The sequence below is a fragment of the Nilaparvata lugens genome, chromosome 8, assembly GCF_014356525.2.
Source record: "Nilaparvata lugens isolate BPH chromosome 8, ASM1435652v1, whole genome shotgun sequence".
Lineage (NCBI taxonomy): Eukaryota > Metazoa > Arthropoda > Insecta > Hemiptera > Delphacidae > Nilaparvata > Nilaparvata lugens.
In genome coordinates this window covers 28,394,346-28,410,429 of record NC_052511.1, presented here as the reverse complement: position 1 = coordinate 28,410,429, position 16,084 = coordinate 28,394,346, and the positions used below count along the sequence as shown (strand labels likewise).

General features: G+C 34.1%; 1 protein-coding gene across 1 annotated transcript in view; it reads right to left on the bottom strand.

Annotated features, from left to right (window-relative positions):
- The window catches only part of LOC111046249, a 95,225-nt gene that overhangs the window by 52,359 nt on the left and 26,782 nt on the right, over positions 1 to 16,084 (bottom strand). The window lies entirely within an intron of this gene.

Genomic DNA, 16,084 nt, shown 5'->3' with positions numbered 1-16,084 from the left:
ACAACATACTAAATGAACAGCTGAATTTCAAATCCAACAAACTTTTTTAATACATAATAAATACCACAAATCTTCCTAACCATCAAAACATTTCCGGTCCACACTGTTGAAAATGATCGCTAGACGATTGAAAGTACTCCAGTCAGTAAGTAAAAGTTTTTAATATTTACTTAATAATCGACTGCATGTCGTGTTCAAATACATAAAAAAAGTGTGTTTATACAAAGCAGCTCGAAATGGATCAAGAAATCATCACCCTTAATAGATGCTTTTTATTTTTTCTAGCTCGACTCTCGATTTAATTATTATATCCAAACTACTTCAAAGTTTCGATTCTTCGATTCTTATTAAAAAAATCAACTCATAAATCACTTTTTATCTGAAGCTTCTGAAAGCTGAACTCACTTAAAAAGTTGAAAACTCAATTTTCTGCTCATTCCTCAGTGATATCTCTCCAGGCTTCTTTTATACGAAATAAATTTCCCAATTATTCTATCCTGTTATTATACCCGGTCAATGATATTCATATAATTATCAATATTTTTAATCAATATTTTGGTTATCGGGGTTAATTGATGGGGTCAAAAGGCGTTTTTTGTGGATATTTCATTCCAATCTGTGGTTTATCGTTTGACTCTGACTATCAGTTCTATTTGAATTATTGTTGGAATGAGTAGAAGAGATGAACTCGATAAGCGTAATAACTATGATCAAGCTGCCGATTTGGCCTGTAATTTGTGGTCAGCCAGCCTTTTCACCTCTTCGCTTTATAACGTGGAATTTCCGTTCCGCAAATAGAACAAGTCACTTCATCAACTGCAACCACATTGAGATTCACTTCAATCTGTCAGAATCGCTTGAATAATAATAAGTAATAATAAGTCAAGTCAGTTTCACTGTACCGTACCAAGTTTTGCTCTGTACTACTTTGTAGATCACCTCAGGTACTCAAATAATTGAATATTAACCGATAAAAGGCTTACTGCAGATCATTTTTGTTACTATTGTAAGATAGAATAGTTTTCTACCCATTTCCATTGTAAATTTGAAGATAAGAATTGGACTACTTGCTAACATACAATTTTCCTCTAAATATCTCTTTATCAATATCGGATATAGTATATATGTAATAAGAATGTTGTAATTTTATACAGTATTTTTTCTTTCAAAGCTATCTTTATCAGTATCAACTCGGAATCAATGTGATAGAAATAGTGTAAAATTGAAGGATATAGGAGCTAATATTTTGCAACATTTTTTGCGAAAACATTTTATTTGTAAAGAATGATATGAAATAAAAACGGAATAAAATGATGATTCCAGTTGCATTTGAAGAAATATTTTAACACAACTTGATGCAAATTAAGTAATCTGTATGCTCGCCATTTATAATAATTTAATAACAGAGTGAATTAGCAGTAAGCTCAACTAACAAGACGTAGAATACACCACAAAGTAGAAGGAATACTCTTTCTTCTCTGTGAATACACAACCAGGGATTATCAAATTGAATCAAGAATAATGATTGGTCATTTATTATAATAGCCAATCCATGACTTGACCAATTTAATTGAGTAGAATAAGATTATAACTACCAACTGTCGGAAAAATTTAGCACTATTATTTCTCCACCATTACCATTAATCAATGGAGGAACTATTATTCCTCTATGTTATTGTACATAAAGTAGTAGCTCATCCATAATTTATTAATAATAATAAGACATTCGAATGATTCGAAACCTTGGAAACTATGTGCACGGATAACGAAGTTTTGAAAATGATCCATTCTATGATCATTGGTGGCAGTCACATTTGTGCACTGTTCCAAACTGATGCATTGATAAATTACGAGAGATTCCACGTTTGCTCAAACCAGCAGCACCCTTCAATCAAACAGAACAGCCTATTCCTTTAAACGCTTATTCGAACCAATCAAAACATATCTGACGAAAAAATATTGATTGGGCTTCAATAACTGATGGCCCTAACGATCAATAATTACAGTCATTGGTCAGGTGATCAGATAATATGGAAGGTGCGGCATCTTGGTTGTGAAAAGAGGAATAGTGGTCATTAAAAAAATGCTATCTCAAGGCCGTCAACCTGGGGTGACTCCCAGTCACTGATAAGTCAGAGCTGCGGACTTCCAGTCACTGTGGAGCGGGATTGATGTGAACTATCGCCCCAGTCGAAGACTATTTAATTAGCCTCATTACTCAACTCGCGCTTCAACCAACAGCAGGCCTCCTGTTGCCACTAAAACCTAGTCTCTGCTCACTAGACTGCCAAGAAACGTATTGAACTCGGAGCGAAGAATAGAAAGAAATTGAGAGTGAATCATGTTACTAGATTTGTATTTATCATCAGAACAAGATGCTATTTTTACTTACTTTATGGGAGAATGTATAATGTTCATCGGTTTACTGAACTACTAGCTTCATTTTTATAGAATATCATTCTTCTTACTCATTCAGTCTATGATAGAATCTTCATGGGAAAAATAGAAAAGTTTCTGCCCTGTATAGCCTACAGTATTCTCTTAAAAATATACTTAATCCACGATTTTCTTTTCTTTTTTCTTTCATATCGATGTTTATGAAGGATAAAACCCTCTTATTCCAATAATTGCTAGAAATTCTACTTCTACATGAATCACAAATCCCAATCTGAAAACGTGGGACAGTCTCAACCTCTGATAATACAGCCTTCTAACTAGAATCCAATATAAAAATATATGTAATGAATGAAATAATTATATTTTCAATATATTTAAATTATTATAAGAATTATAATAATAATTGTATTATTTATATATTATATAAATATATAGCCTACAGTAATTTATTTATTTTGAATTTTCTCCATTAAGTCAGTAGAGCATGTTACAATATATATTTTAAATCACACTTAGAAATAGTTGAATAATTCTTATGTTCCGGGCTAGTTTCAGTACCTAAGAGTTCAATTTTGAATTGTAAGTTTATATTATCCAATTAAAACTTCTCGATTCCTTTGGTATATGGTTATTGATAAGACTCGAGATTTGCAGTTAATGACCTATAAAGTAGTTACACTAAACCTAGCAAACTTTTAAATTATTCTTGCAAAATGTCTCTTGATTGCAAGAACTCAGTTCCACTGACCGATCTTCCATATTGGTATGCAAAGTCCCATTTACTTGCTAGATACTAGTATTGCATCCACCTTCAAGAATCATGAACTCTTAAAAACGAGTAAACGTGGTGGAATTTGAATATGCTATTACGATTGGCTTGGCCTCAATCGTTGAAAGAGTGTAGCCTACGAGTGGTCATCTCTCTTCCTCCTTTCTTATTAATCTCTCTCTCTCTCTCCTTCATTTATTTGCTCTCTGATCATTCAGTATCAGTCTTCCTTATTATTTTATTGCCTCGGGATACTGGTGAATGACTGCTTCTATAGGACTTTTTGTATACGGATATTAATTTTTCAATTGACCACATGAAGAAATTCAACAGCTCTGTATTCGAATCATTTTCCATTCAATGAAAAAGTATAGCTAAAACACTCTGCTATAATGCGACAGTTTTTGTTCGAGAACCAGACCTTGACCTCCTTATGGATGATAATTTATTGTATTTCATTTCTTCAAGGAAGTGTGAAGACTAGGAATGTTTAATGGTTCACATCCAAAGAAGTCAGTTAGAAATCAGTTTAATTTTGATGAGAAATTGTCTGGGGATAAAAAAAATCTTGAATTTGAAATATTGCCATGCTACCAAATTTTATCCAAATAAAGGTAGATGGTAGTATGATAGCTTTCATCTATCATCTAAGGAAAGTCATCGGTTCCAAATATGCTAATATATTGATAAATCATGAATGGATTTAATGCCTATGAATAATAAGTCCAGTTCAGAGCAAATCAAATTATAATTTTTAAATGATTTAAAAATTTCAGTTTACACCAGAACAAATAATCATACATGGACCGAACATAGATTGAACATGATTGAGGTTACAAATATGTTTGATACGTTCATCAAAAAACACAAATTGAAAAGAAAAATTGAAATGTACTTTTCACAGTTTCTACTATGTTCAATAACATCAATAAACTTTTTTAAAACATTTAGATCACAAATAAAACATCTTAAATTTCAATTATTTAAAAAAATTTCAACAGCAAACAAACACTCCTAACATTAGCCAGCCTTATACACTTTTGATTGAAATGCCTGAGAGAGACACCTGGGATAAGTGCCTAGAGCTTCAAAGCATAAACACATCATCAATAATTGTCAACTAGCAAAGAACACAAGTCCACAAATATTATATCTATTGTTTTCAATAAAACTCTATTTTAAAACTGTTTTGAAATTTTATTTACCCATTATATTGTTTAGAATTATTTGTTTATTAAGAAATAGAACTTTGTCAAAGTGAGTTGTCCAACATTTGAGTAGCTGATCAATTTTCGGTAAAAAGTTAAGTCCGCATATCAATTACACCGATATTTGCTATCAAGTTTTATTAATATTTTGAAAATCAAATTGAAAATTCAATTTTAATTGAGAAAAATGTAATATTACATTATCTATCAAAAACTGAACAAAACATTAATAATCTATAACAAAAAATATTGATTTCAGATAAGACACATTCTCAGAATGTATTGAAGTAGAGATTCTCGTAAGGAATACAAAAAATATGAACTCAATTGAAAATATGAAATTTATTACTTGAAAGAGCTTATTTAGCTACATGTATAAAAATGATGAGAAAATAGAGAATAAAACTAATTTACGCCAACTATAAACTATTGGTTTCTATAAGACTATGGAAAATGATAAAAATAGACATACTTGGCCTAGTTGCTAAAGTAAAAACCCATTTCAACCTTGATTAAATGCCACGAAAACCAATCAGGAGCCTTCTTTTCGGAATGGTCTCTCACTTTGAATTGTAAGGTGTGTGGGTTTTCAATATTATTATTCATTAAATTATTCTCCTACTTGATTGAGAATATGACGGATTCTTTTTTGGTATTATTTCTATTAAAACTAGTCACTAGGACCCACCATTAATTTTGTTCTCTTATTTCTCATCCTAACATATCAATTTTCATTGCTAAAGTCTTTCAGTGAAGCCTACAGTTCTAATCTATAATTTCTCTACTTTAAACTCTTTCACTTCTGAAGCTTTCTGAAGCTTCTAAAAAACACAATACTTCTATATTGAATTTAGCAATGGATATTAATGTTCCTCTTGACAATTTGACACCTCACTCGCACCCAGCTACTAATGTATCTCAAAAGGCGAATGATAGAATCTCGATTTTACACCAGAATGTGCTACACTTGCCCTCACGCTTAGACTTGTTGAGAATTACCTTGGAGGAGCTAAAGCCTGAGATATTAGCTATCTCTGAGCATAAAATGACAGAGGCTGAAATAACTCGCTTGAATGTACCCCATTATCAGATAAGTTCTCAATTCTGTAGATCGAAAAATGTGGGGGGTGGAGTTATGATTCTGGTTCAAAATGAAATCTATTCAAATTGTAAGCCTGTGATCTTGCCGGCAATACAGTCGATCACTAGCGAGAAAGAGTTTGAGTGTTGCTTATCTCAATTTTCAATGAATAAGTTCTCGTTTGTGTTGGCATGCTTGTATCGAACGCCTCAACACTGTTTTTTAGAACTATTTTTTGAAAAACTTGAAATCTTGCTGGAAATTTTGTGCAATAAATACGAGAATGTTATATTGGCTGGTGATATTAATATTAATGTCTTAGAGAAAAATAATGTGTATAATAAATTCATCAATGTTCTTAAAATGTACAACATGACTTATAAAGTAGATTTTGCGACCAGAATCACAGCTACATCTGAAACAGCTATTGATAATTTTATAACAAATATTAATAACGACAATTTAAGAGTTTCTGGAATTATCACCCACATATCTGACCATGATGCTCAGCTGTTTGAGATCATTCATATTAAGAATGCTATTCACCAAAAACCAATTCGTAAATTGTGCAGGAAATTTGACAGTGGTAACTTAAATGTATTTTTTATGGATCTGCTAAGATTGGATTGGATGAAGGTTTACCAGTCTCCAGTGATGCTAAAATATGATGTTTTTATCACAACTTTTTTGTATCATTTCAATATAAATTTTCCAAAACTTTATATCACTGAGAAACAACCAAATAAAAGAAAATGGTCGAGCGTGGAGGTTACTAAAAGCGAAAACTTGAAAAATGAGATTAAATTTAGGAAGAGAGATCTTAATCATAGTATAGAGAGGTGTAGGCAGAGATCATTTGACAATAAAGTTTCTATTTCAAAAAATAAAAATAAATTAGCTTGGAACCTTATAAATTCAGAAGTTGGTAGAATCAAAGTAAATAACCATCCAAATATGTGTGTTGAAGACAATGGAAACCTTCTAAAAGATCCTACTAGCATTAGTAATTGTTTCAATGACTTTTTTGTGACAGCAGTAGATAAATTTGTAAGACCGAATATTCCTGATAGGCCTATAAACACATCCAATCATCAAAACTGTGATTCCACTCTTAAATTCAAATTCAACTATATTTCTGAGTCAGACTTGATAAAAATAATAATGTCTTTCGAAAATAAACTTTCCTCAGGGCCGGACGACATCCCAATCACGGTTGTTAAAGCAGTCTTACCTGCAATTATCAAACCCCTGAGTCATTTGATAAACTCATCCTTAATATCTGGACACTTTCCAAATACTTTGAAGATAGCCCGGGTATTTCCTATATTCAAAAAGGGTAATGTCAAGGATCCAGCATGTTTTAGGCCAATATCGATTTTATCTGTTTTCTCAAAGATATTTGAGCGGGTAGTGTATATTCAACTGATGGAATACCTGGAAAAAAATAATTTAATAGACAAGGAGCAGCATGGCTTCCGATCGGGGAAATCCACGGTAACAGCCGGAGTGGATTTCATCGATTCTATCATCAGTGCTATAGACAGGGGAGATAAAACTATAGGTACGTTCTTAGATATGAGCCGCGCTTTCGACAGTGTGAGGCATGATATGTTGATAGACTCATTAAACACCCTGGGAGTGAACGGTAAGGAGCGTACTTGGTTCTCCTCCTATTTGAAAGATAGGCAGCAATTCGTAGAGATTGAACATATAGATGAAACTGAAACGCTGCGCTACAAAAACAAATATCGCTCCAACATTAGACATTTGAATTATGGTGTGCCTCAGGGGACAATATTGGACCCGCTGTTATTTATCTGTTACATCAAGGGGTTGCCTAGAGTTTTCCAAGAGCAAGCTACTTTGTGTCTCTATGCAGATGACGCTAATGTCATCTTCTCAGGTAATACATTGCAAAGTGTAGAAGAGACATCCGCAACTGACCTTTCTCTTATGAATGAATTTCTCAATGACAGGAACCTTCTTCTAAATGGGGGGAAGTCAGTCGTCATTTTATTTTCGACGAATCAGAGAAAAAATGAAATTTGCCCAAATGTCCTTATTAATAATGAAATGTTGGAATTAGTAAACGGTACACGATTCCTGGGTTTAGAAATCGACAGTAATTTATCCTGGAATAGTCATGTTTGTCAGGTAGTCAAAAAAATCTCCCCTGGGCTGTATGCTTTAAGACAAATGTCAAATATAAATGCAGTCTTCCAACCATGAAAACGCTTTATCATTCATTGGTACACTCCCATCTGGCCTATGGTTTATGCATCTACGGAGCCACGACCAAAAGCAATCTTGATAGAATTCTCATTCAACAGAAAAAAACACTCAGAATAATGATGAATCTAAAAAGAATGGACTCTGTAAAACTGGTTTTTTCGCAGCTTGGCATTCTTACAGTTTACGGACAATATTTATTTGATGTAATCATGTATGTTAGGAATTACCCTGTAGAAGAGCTACGGAATGAGACTCATGGGTACAATACTAGATTATGGAGGATAACGGAAAGACATAGGTTAGAATTTTTTAAGAAAAAGACGCACTACATGGGAAGGAAATACTTCACAATGCTGCCTTTAGAATTACAGGCAATAGAGAACATTAAAAAATTAAGTATAAAACTCAAGGAGTTTTTAATATCATTGTGTCTGTACTCCCTGCAGGAGTTTGCAGATAGCACTTTGCGTTTGTGATTGTTGAATATCGATTTTTGTTTATTTATATAGGAGGTTTTAAGACTTACTCTTCTACTACATTTTATGTTTATGTTGTTTGTGTATTGACGCTGTTCCTAATGTACCTGTACATGTTTATGAATAAAGATTTTTTCAATTCAATTCAATTCAATTCAATTTACTACACATTTATTTAATTCATACTTTTTCACTTCACTAGCACTACACTAACTCGAAGGGCTTTGTTCTCTTCAACCTCCTCGTGAGTTCAGTGCTGTCTAGTGGTTGGATGACTTCGGTGTTGTCGTGTTGATGAAGACGTGACTCATGATGGGCTGCCAATCGTCTTATTTCACTGGTCACATAGAGGATGTGCAGAACTTGGTGCAAATCGCTGTTCCTTATGCACCAGGTTCACCATGTTCCGCAGTACTTTGTTTTGGAATGTTTGAATCTGATTGATGTTAGATGTTCTAGAGCAGCCCCATAGCTGAATTCCATACGTCCAGACAGGTTTAAGAATTTGTTTGTAAATCAACATTTTGTTGTCCAATGAGTGATGTGATTGTCTGCCCAACTGCCAATAGATTTTACAGTATTTGAGTCCCAGCTTGCTCCTTTTCATCTTGATATGCTCTTTCCATTTCAACTTGGCATCAAGAGTAATTCCAAGGTATTTTGCTGTGTTGCTGTGTGGAACTACATTCCTATTCAGATTTATTTGAATCGGATCATTGATATTTTTGTTTGTGAAGTTGATATGAATGGACTTCATCTCATTTAATCGAATTCTCCATTTTTGGTCCAGTCACTGAATTTGTTGCTGGCATTCTGTAGTTTTGTGGCTGCTTCTTGTACTGTTTCCCCTTCTTCCAGTATTGCAGTATTATCAGCAAAAGTAGAAATTGTCACTGCATCCAATTCAGGAAGATCGCTTGTGTACATCACATAAAGAACTGGTCCAAGAACACTACCTTGTGGAACTCTAGCCCTTATTTTCTTCAATTCAGAGACGTCGTCACCTTGTTTTACTCTGAATAATCTGTTGGTGATGTATGATTTTAAAAGTTTGACAAGTTGAGTGGGAAGAATTTTATGAAGTTTACTGATCATGCCACACTTTTTCAAATGCCTGTGCAACAACAAGGAAGATTGCTGAGCATATAGATTTGTCTCTAATGAATTCTCTATTACATTAGTGATTCTATGTACTTGGTCCAGGGTTGAGTGCTTCTGCCTGAAACCAAATTGATGGGCTGGTATCAGATTCCTGCTACTAATGATGCAAGTCAATCTCTTCATTAGCAATTTCTCAAAAAGCTTTGATATTACAGGTAGAAGAGATATTGGGTGGTACAATTTTGCTTCTTGGGGACATTTCCCAGGATATTGCAATATAACGACTTCTGCAACCTTCCAAATTGTAGGGATATTTCGCACCTAGGGCCGAAAATGAGACTTTTCCGGCTCGAAATCGGTTTTCAAGTCTGAGGCTGTAGGCCGAGGACTAGAAAAGATTGAAAGCCAGAAAAACATTTTTGCGTGTGGTGCGAATGCTATTTTCTGCCACACAGAAAAATGAACAATATATATATATATATATATATATATATATATATATATAATATATATATATATATGAATAATTGTTTATTAAGCTCTTCCAAAAGTAAAAGTGGAAGGTCATAGCTCTAGCAAATCAGAGGTAATCTGAATATCAGGAAATTGTCCAAGTATTTTTATTTTCTATTCTGATTTGTCTAAATACGGAAACCTAAAATATTATTATGTTGAATTATGTGGGAGGTTGAGTTTATACTTCCTTATTCTTTCAAATCAGCAGGATCACGAGTTTGTTGCCATCTTCGTCTTGCCCTTCGTTTTCCTAAAACAAGTTGTCGAATCTCCAGGGGGTAATTGCATCCTTTTGTTTTCCTGGTGTATTGTCTGGTGTTTTTCCAGGCTGATTTTTTGGATTTGCCAAATGAAATTTCTTGCTGCTTCATCTAACTGCTCAGCTGTTCTAAGTGGAATATTCAAGTTGATTTCATTCTCCAACTTCACTTTAAAAGCTTCCCAGTCTGTTGTGCTGTTGACTAACATTGGTCCGTCTTCTTTCTTTATTATTCGTTCACTAAGGCTAGCTACACACACATCGATTTTGGTCGTACGATAAAAAATCGAACGACCAAATTCCAATGGTAGCGCAATGAAATAGATGGGTGATTACAAACACATCGATCAACGATTTTTATCGTACGGATGTCGTGTAGTGGTCGTCTCTTGTCTCGACTAAACACGACATCGTGTATTGGTCGTTCAGTGTTCGTGAATACTGTGGCTCATGTGATCAAAGCGGCAACTTCATACACATCGAATTTGTTCATACTATCTTTTATCGAACGTTTGAGTAGAGTGATCAAATGGCAATTTAAAATAAATAATTTTAATGATACAAGGCCATCAGATCCCAAGACAGCACCGTAATGAGCATGCGCACGTAACTTTCCATTCAGTTTTTTAGTTCTAATAAACGTTCTAATAAACGTTCTAATAAACAGTAGTTCTGTGAACAGTAGACCTCGCGCAGTTATTAACCACAGCCTCCTCTTATACTGTCAATCAGATTAAATTATGTCATGTCCTGTCGTGTCGGCGAGATATTGGTGTGTGAAAAACTAATGGCTGTTTGGGTTGTTGTACCGACAATGTCAATAATTTGTTGTAAACAACAAACTATGCTACTATTATAAAAAGCCTACTGAGTTGGAAGCAGGGAAAAGTCGGGATAAAATACTATGCTATTTCGAGTTATCAATTGCATGCCTCATCGAATGCAATTAATAGTCCACACGACAGCTGATTTTTCACCAAGTTACATTCAGATATTAATTGCATGCACCATTGCAACTATGCAACATATATAATTATGAAATTTGATAAGTTAATGGCCGCTCCAGTACTCCTCTATGGTGTGAATCATGGGTCACTACGAAGCCACTTGAAAGTAGAGTGCTCACTTCCCTCGGTCAATAAATTAATAATTCAGTACTACTATATAGATTGCAAGCACCAATTTATATAGTGACTGCACTATGTGACGTTTATCAAAATTTCGTTTTATTTTGTATTTTATATTTTGGTCTTTCATTTTCACTTCATCATTACGATCGACTTTAACTCTTTTCAATGCCTTAGAACACGAAAGTACCTATTACAACTGCTCTTACTGAATCAAATAAGAAAAAACCAGGATAGATGATCTAGAATACAACAGTTTTTGATACCAAGTACGAATAACAAATAATAAAATTTGTACTTAATACAAGATGTTATACAACAACATTATCAAACTGACATCCATTGGATTTAAGTGAAAAGAGTCATTTTAATTTAACCCTAGATTTCCAGGCATTTAGGCATTCGTGGTTACGCTCAGTCATGAAAAATTGTGATTTCGCAAAACTACGTCAAGTATTCCAGATTTCTTTACAATAGCTTCCAGTAAAGGTTCCAGAGGCCAGTGCTACTTGATTTGACATCCGCGTTATTCATATATGGAAGTATATAAACTTGTCGCGTCGTCATCATCACGAATGATTATAAAGTATGTAACGTCAGTGTTAAGAAAAATGGAAAAATATGTTAATAATATAGAAATACGCTGAAAATGTAAAACATTTTCTAGTATCTCCGGCGAAATATTACAGTCCTCTCAAAATATTTCTATATCCTAGCTGAGAAAATGCTATCTTCAAGTATCTCAATTCATTTCATTCAAACCAGTGAATTTGAAATTATTAATAAAATAAAATAAAGTTATGACTGTCAAGTAAAACCTAAAAAAAAATTAGGAGACTCGCAGAAAAACACTATAAAGTACCTCCGATTTTTTCGTATCTTTGGCATTATCTCAAAGTCTTTCTAATATAACAGTTTCATATCAAATCTGAAATTTATTACTAAATATGAACATTATATATTCTTTTTTTCCCCAAAAAAATATAAAACACTGGCATATCGCCTATTTTGGTTGTAACTTTGAGATATTTTTTGAAATTTGTCCTTAGTACTCCTCTAGAGGGCCAACTGAACATACCTATCAACTTTGAACTTCATGGTTTTGAATCTTAGTTTTGTTGAGTAGTGAGTGAGTTCTATTTCGCTTTCATATATACAGATGAAGATAGTAGAAAACAAATTTTGCGTAATCAAAATGTCGAATTCTAAATCTGCGTTTACACCAAATTTATTAACAAAATGTTTATTTCTCCGTCCTTATAGATTGTATAAGATTGAACATAACTTATCGTACACATGATGAACATATGTGTTTCTCAAGTTCCGTTCAATCTAATAGGATCTATAAGGACGGAAAAATGAGCATTTTGTTAATAGCTTTGGTGTAAACGCAGCTTTGGAAACCACGAGACTACAACATATGCTCAGGAGTCTACGGTTAACTACTACTAGCACTTGTTATGAGGCAATTCAGCACTATATAGCTCTTAAAAATGAAAAGTTTTTTCCTTCAAAACAACACTGTAAACAGTTCTTTATCTTTCTTGAATAATTTGTTATGAATTATCAAAGTTGTAGTAATTTTTGAAACACTCTGTATAACCTCGAAAATTCCTTCTCTGATGTCGGTGATAACGCAAAATGTGGGAGCTGGACGTTCGAATAAAATTCGATGCGTATGAAGTTTCGAAGATGCGCCACTGTATTCACGACCACTACACGGCTGTCGTATATAGTTGAGGCTAGAGACGGCTGCTACACGACGTCCGTACGATAAAAATCGTTGATCGACGTGTTTGTAATCACCCATTCATTCCATTGCGCCACTATAGAAAACTGAACGTTCGACTTTTTATCGAACGACCAAAATAGATGTGTTTGAAAAGCTGATTTTGTTTGAACGTCCAGCTTTCCATCGGCTTCACTACCACATAGCAAAAAGATGGCAAACAGGTGATGCGAATCATTAAAAATGCACGATCATGATCAAAATCGTTATAAAATCGATGTGTCTGTAATCTACTTCAAGCTTTGGTCGTACGATAAAAATTCGAACGACCTTTTATCGAACGACCAAAATCGATGTGTGTGTAGCTAGCCTAAGTGTGAGAACTACAGCTGAATGATCCGAATCCAGATCAAAGCTCTCTTCAATGTCAATAAAATTACTGGATATTCTCTTTGTTATGAAGAAATCTAGAAGATCTGGAGTTTTATTCAAATCTGTTGGCCAATAAGTAGGTGTCCCTGATGAATGGAATTCGCAGCCCAGCTCCTGGATAGCCTCTCTGAGTTCTTTTCCTTTGGTAGTTGTGAGTCTTGAACCCCAATCCTTATGCTTGGCATTAAAATCTCCACCCACTATGAATCTATCTCCAAGCTGAAGAAAAATATTTGTATAATCATTTTTCTTTAAATTGTGACGTGGTGGAAAATATGCAGCTCCAACAAGAGTATTTTCTTGTGATGGACTCTAATCAAACTACAGTTAGCTGTATTTCATCACTTCGAATACTGAAGTCTTCATGGTGTTCAATACTCTCCTTCACTATTACAGCACTGCCACCTCTTGCTTGATTTTGAGGATGAATAGTTTCGTAAACATTATATCCATTGATTTTGAAGTGAGTCTGCTCAGTTGAATGGGTTTCATATAACGGATGATTATAAAATTTACCGAGTTGTACATCATAAAATTCCATCATTAATAAAGTAGTTCACTTTTTGTTCTACTTCATAAATTTTCATTGATTGTTCCCTCTGTGCTTTTACTTATTCGAGCTCAAATAAAAGTCTGAAGTTGTTAATTATAATTATTGATGAATGGTTGGTTAGATACTCAACGGTGTAATCGAGATCACTAACATCGGTTCATTCACAACGGCTACGACTGTAATTGGATTGAGATCCTGAAAAATGATTAGACATTAGCCAACAATTACAGCAACAAAATTGCACTGCTCTTCTCGATGGGAGTTAATCATTAGTCTATTAGCTGGAATAATATTCCCATCGAATTCTGTGTTACACATCGACAAACGGTATGCTAATTTTCCAAATGAGAAGTCAAAATCCGGAGATATATGTAAAGCCAGTTACAGTTAAGCACAAATCGTTTTTGGGCGTACGATTTTCCCTTCTTATAAAATAATTATTTCAGATTTAACAGATGATTTTTGTCAAGTTCCTTTTAATCTGATTTAATCTGATTTCATTGTCTGATCTGAATTCATAAGGACGGCAAAATATCGTTTGAACAAAAATCGATGTGTGTGTAACTGGCTTAATAGAGATCTACGATTCAGAAAATGGAACGATGGAACCAGTAATTCGTGAATTTCTATCAGCGATTGTATTGCTGGGTTTTATGTCACTTGAATTCGTCGTCGGGTTTTGAGGATACCATAAACTTCAAGATTACTCTAAATTATTATGAAGACCACGTATAATATTTAGCTATCTTCATATTATTTTCAACTGTATTTATAGTCTGCGCTTCTCGTTGCAACTTGTCATATCAATAACTGAATCCGCATTTCTGCCCTTTGAATCTTGCTCAAATCAATGAACAATGATTCAGAGCTATAGGCTACTAGAGTTCAAGATAGATTTAAAAAATATCAAGCAAGTCAATAAGGTAGCAGAGTTAATCTAGCTTAGGAGTCAGCCAATGGGAGTGCAGAAGTCGAGAATTCAACCAAACACAAGCTAGCCAATACACAGAGCAGAGATTTTGAAGTTGACAGTCAGCCAATGAGAGGGCAGAAACTAGTTATGAGCTATCCATTGGGACGGTAGATATTTTTTAGTTGCCAATTAGCTAATGGAGACACAGCTGCTGAAACGTCAACCTATTGTATATGCTTCAATATGAGATTTTGTGATTCAAAAGTCAGCCAATGTGACCAGAAACAGAAAAGTAAGTAACCTAAGCAAAAGATATTTAATAAAAGAGTTGATATTCCTCAAAACCCTCTCAATATTTTTGGCTAGACAATCATTCATTAGTTTTAGTCAACCCCCGTCCACATTTTGAAAGTCTTTCTTCACTACTGCCTGATAATAGCCCAATCTAAAAGAGTCATTCATGGTTTAGTAATAGGAATGATAAAAATATTCTAGACTAAGAGACAGACGCCACAATAAAAGAAATAGCTACTTCCTCGGCGTGAACATTTAAGGTGTTCTAGGCTAGCAATAAAAATGTAATAAAAGTTTTTATGTTGGGGCATTAAAATTGGAATGTGGCCAAAACACAAGTGACTCGGATTGAAGTTTTTCAAGAAAAATGTTTGTATTTAAAGGTACAGGTGAGTTTGTGAGTTGGCGTGCGTGAGCATGCAAGTGTCGACGTTTTCCTTCGATTCAGCACGCGTAACAAGGCAACTGGTTTTCAGATGATTGGCACATCCAACTGGTTCAGAAACGGTCAGAATAATCACTTGTTTAAATTTCCCTTTTTTGCCTATTACAGTATAGTTCGTCTGCACAGTAGCCGTTCAGACACAGATATTGTAGAAACTTTTTATTTTCATTAATAAATAAGATCCTGATTGTAGGTGAACTTGTCTAAGATTGATTTCATTGATGAACGATTCTAAATCAAGTTTCCTAGAGCCATGTTTCGACCACATGAGATTATTGGCCACATCTTTCAGTCGGTTTCATCAAATATGAAACAAACCGGATTTCTTATAAATTAGTTCTTATACGAATATCATGATGGAGTTGGGTCTCATCTTCATCACAGATTCGCTGCTGAGTTTCCCTCCCGGAAATTGGTGTAATTAATAGTCAGAGCAGTTGAGAAGTCGGATGAAACATGAAATTCAAGCATCGACTCGTTATATAAAATGTTCGACTCATAAAATGTTATATCCAATTGAGCCACAAATATATTTTGAAATTAGATTATTAG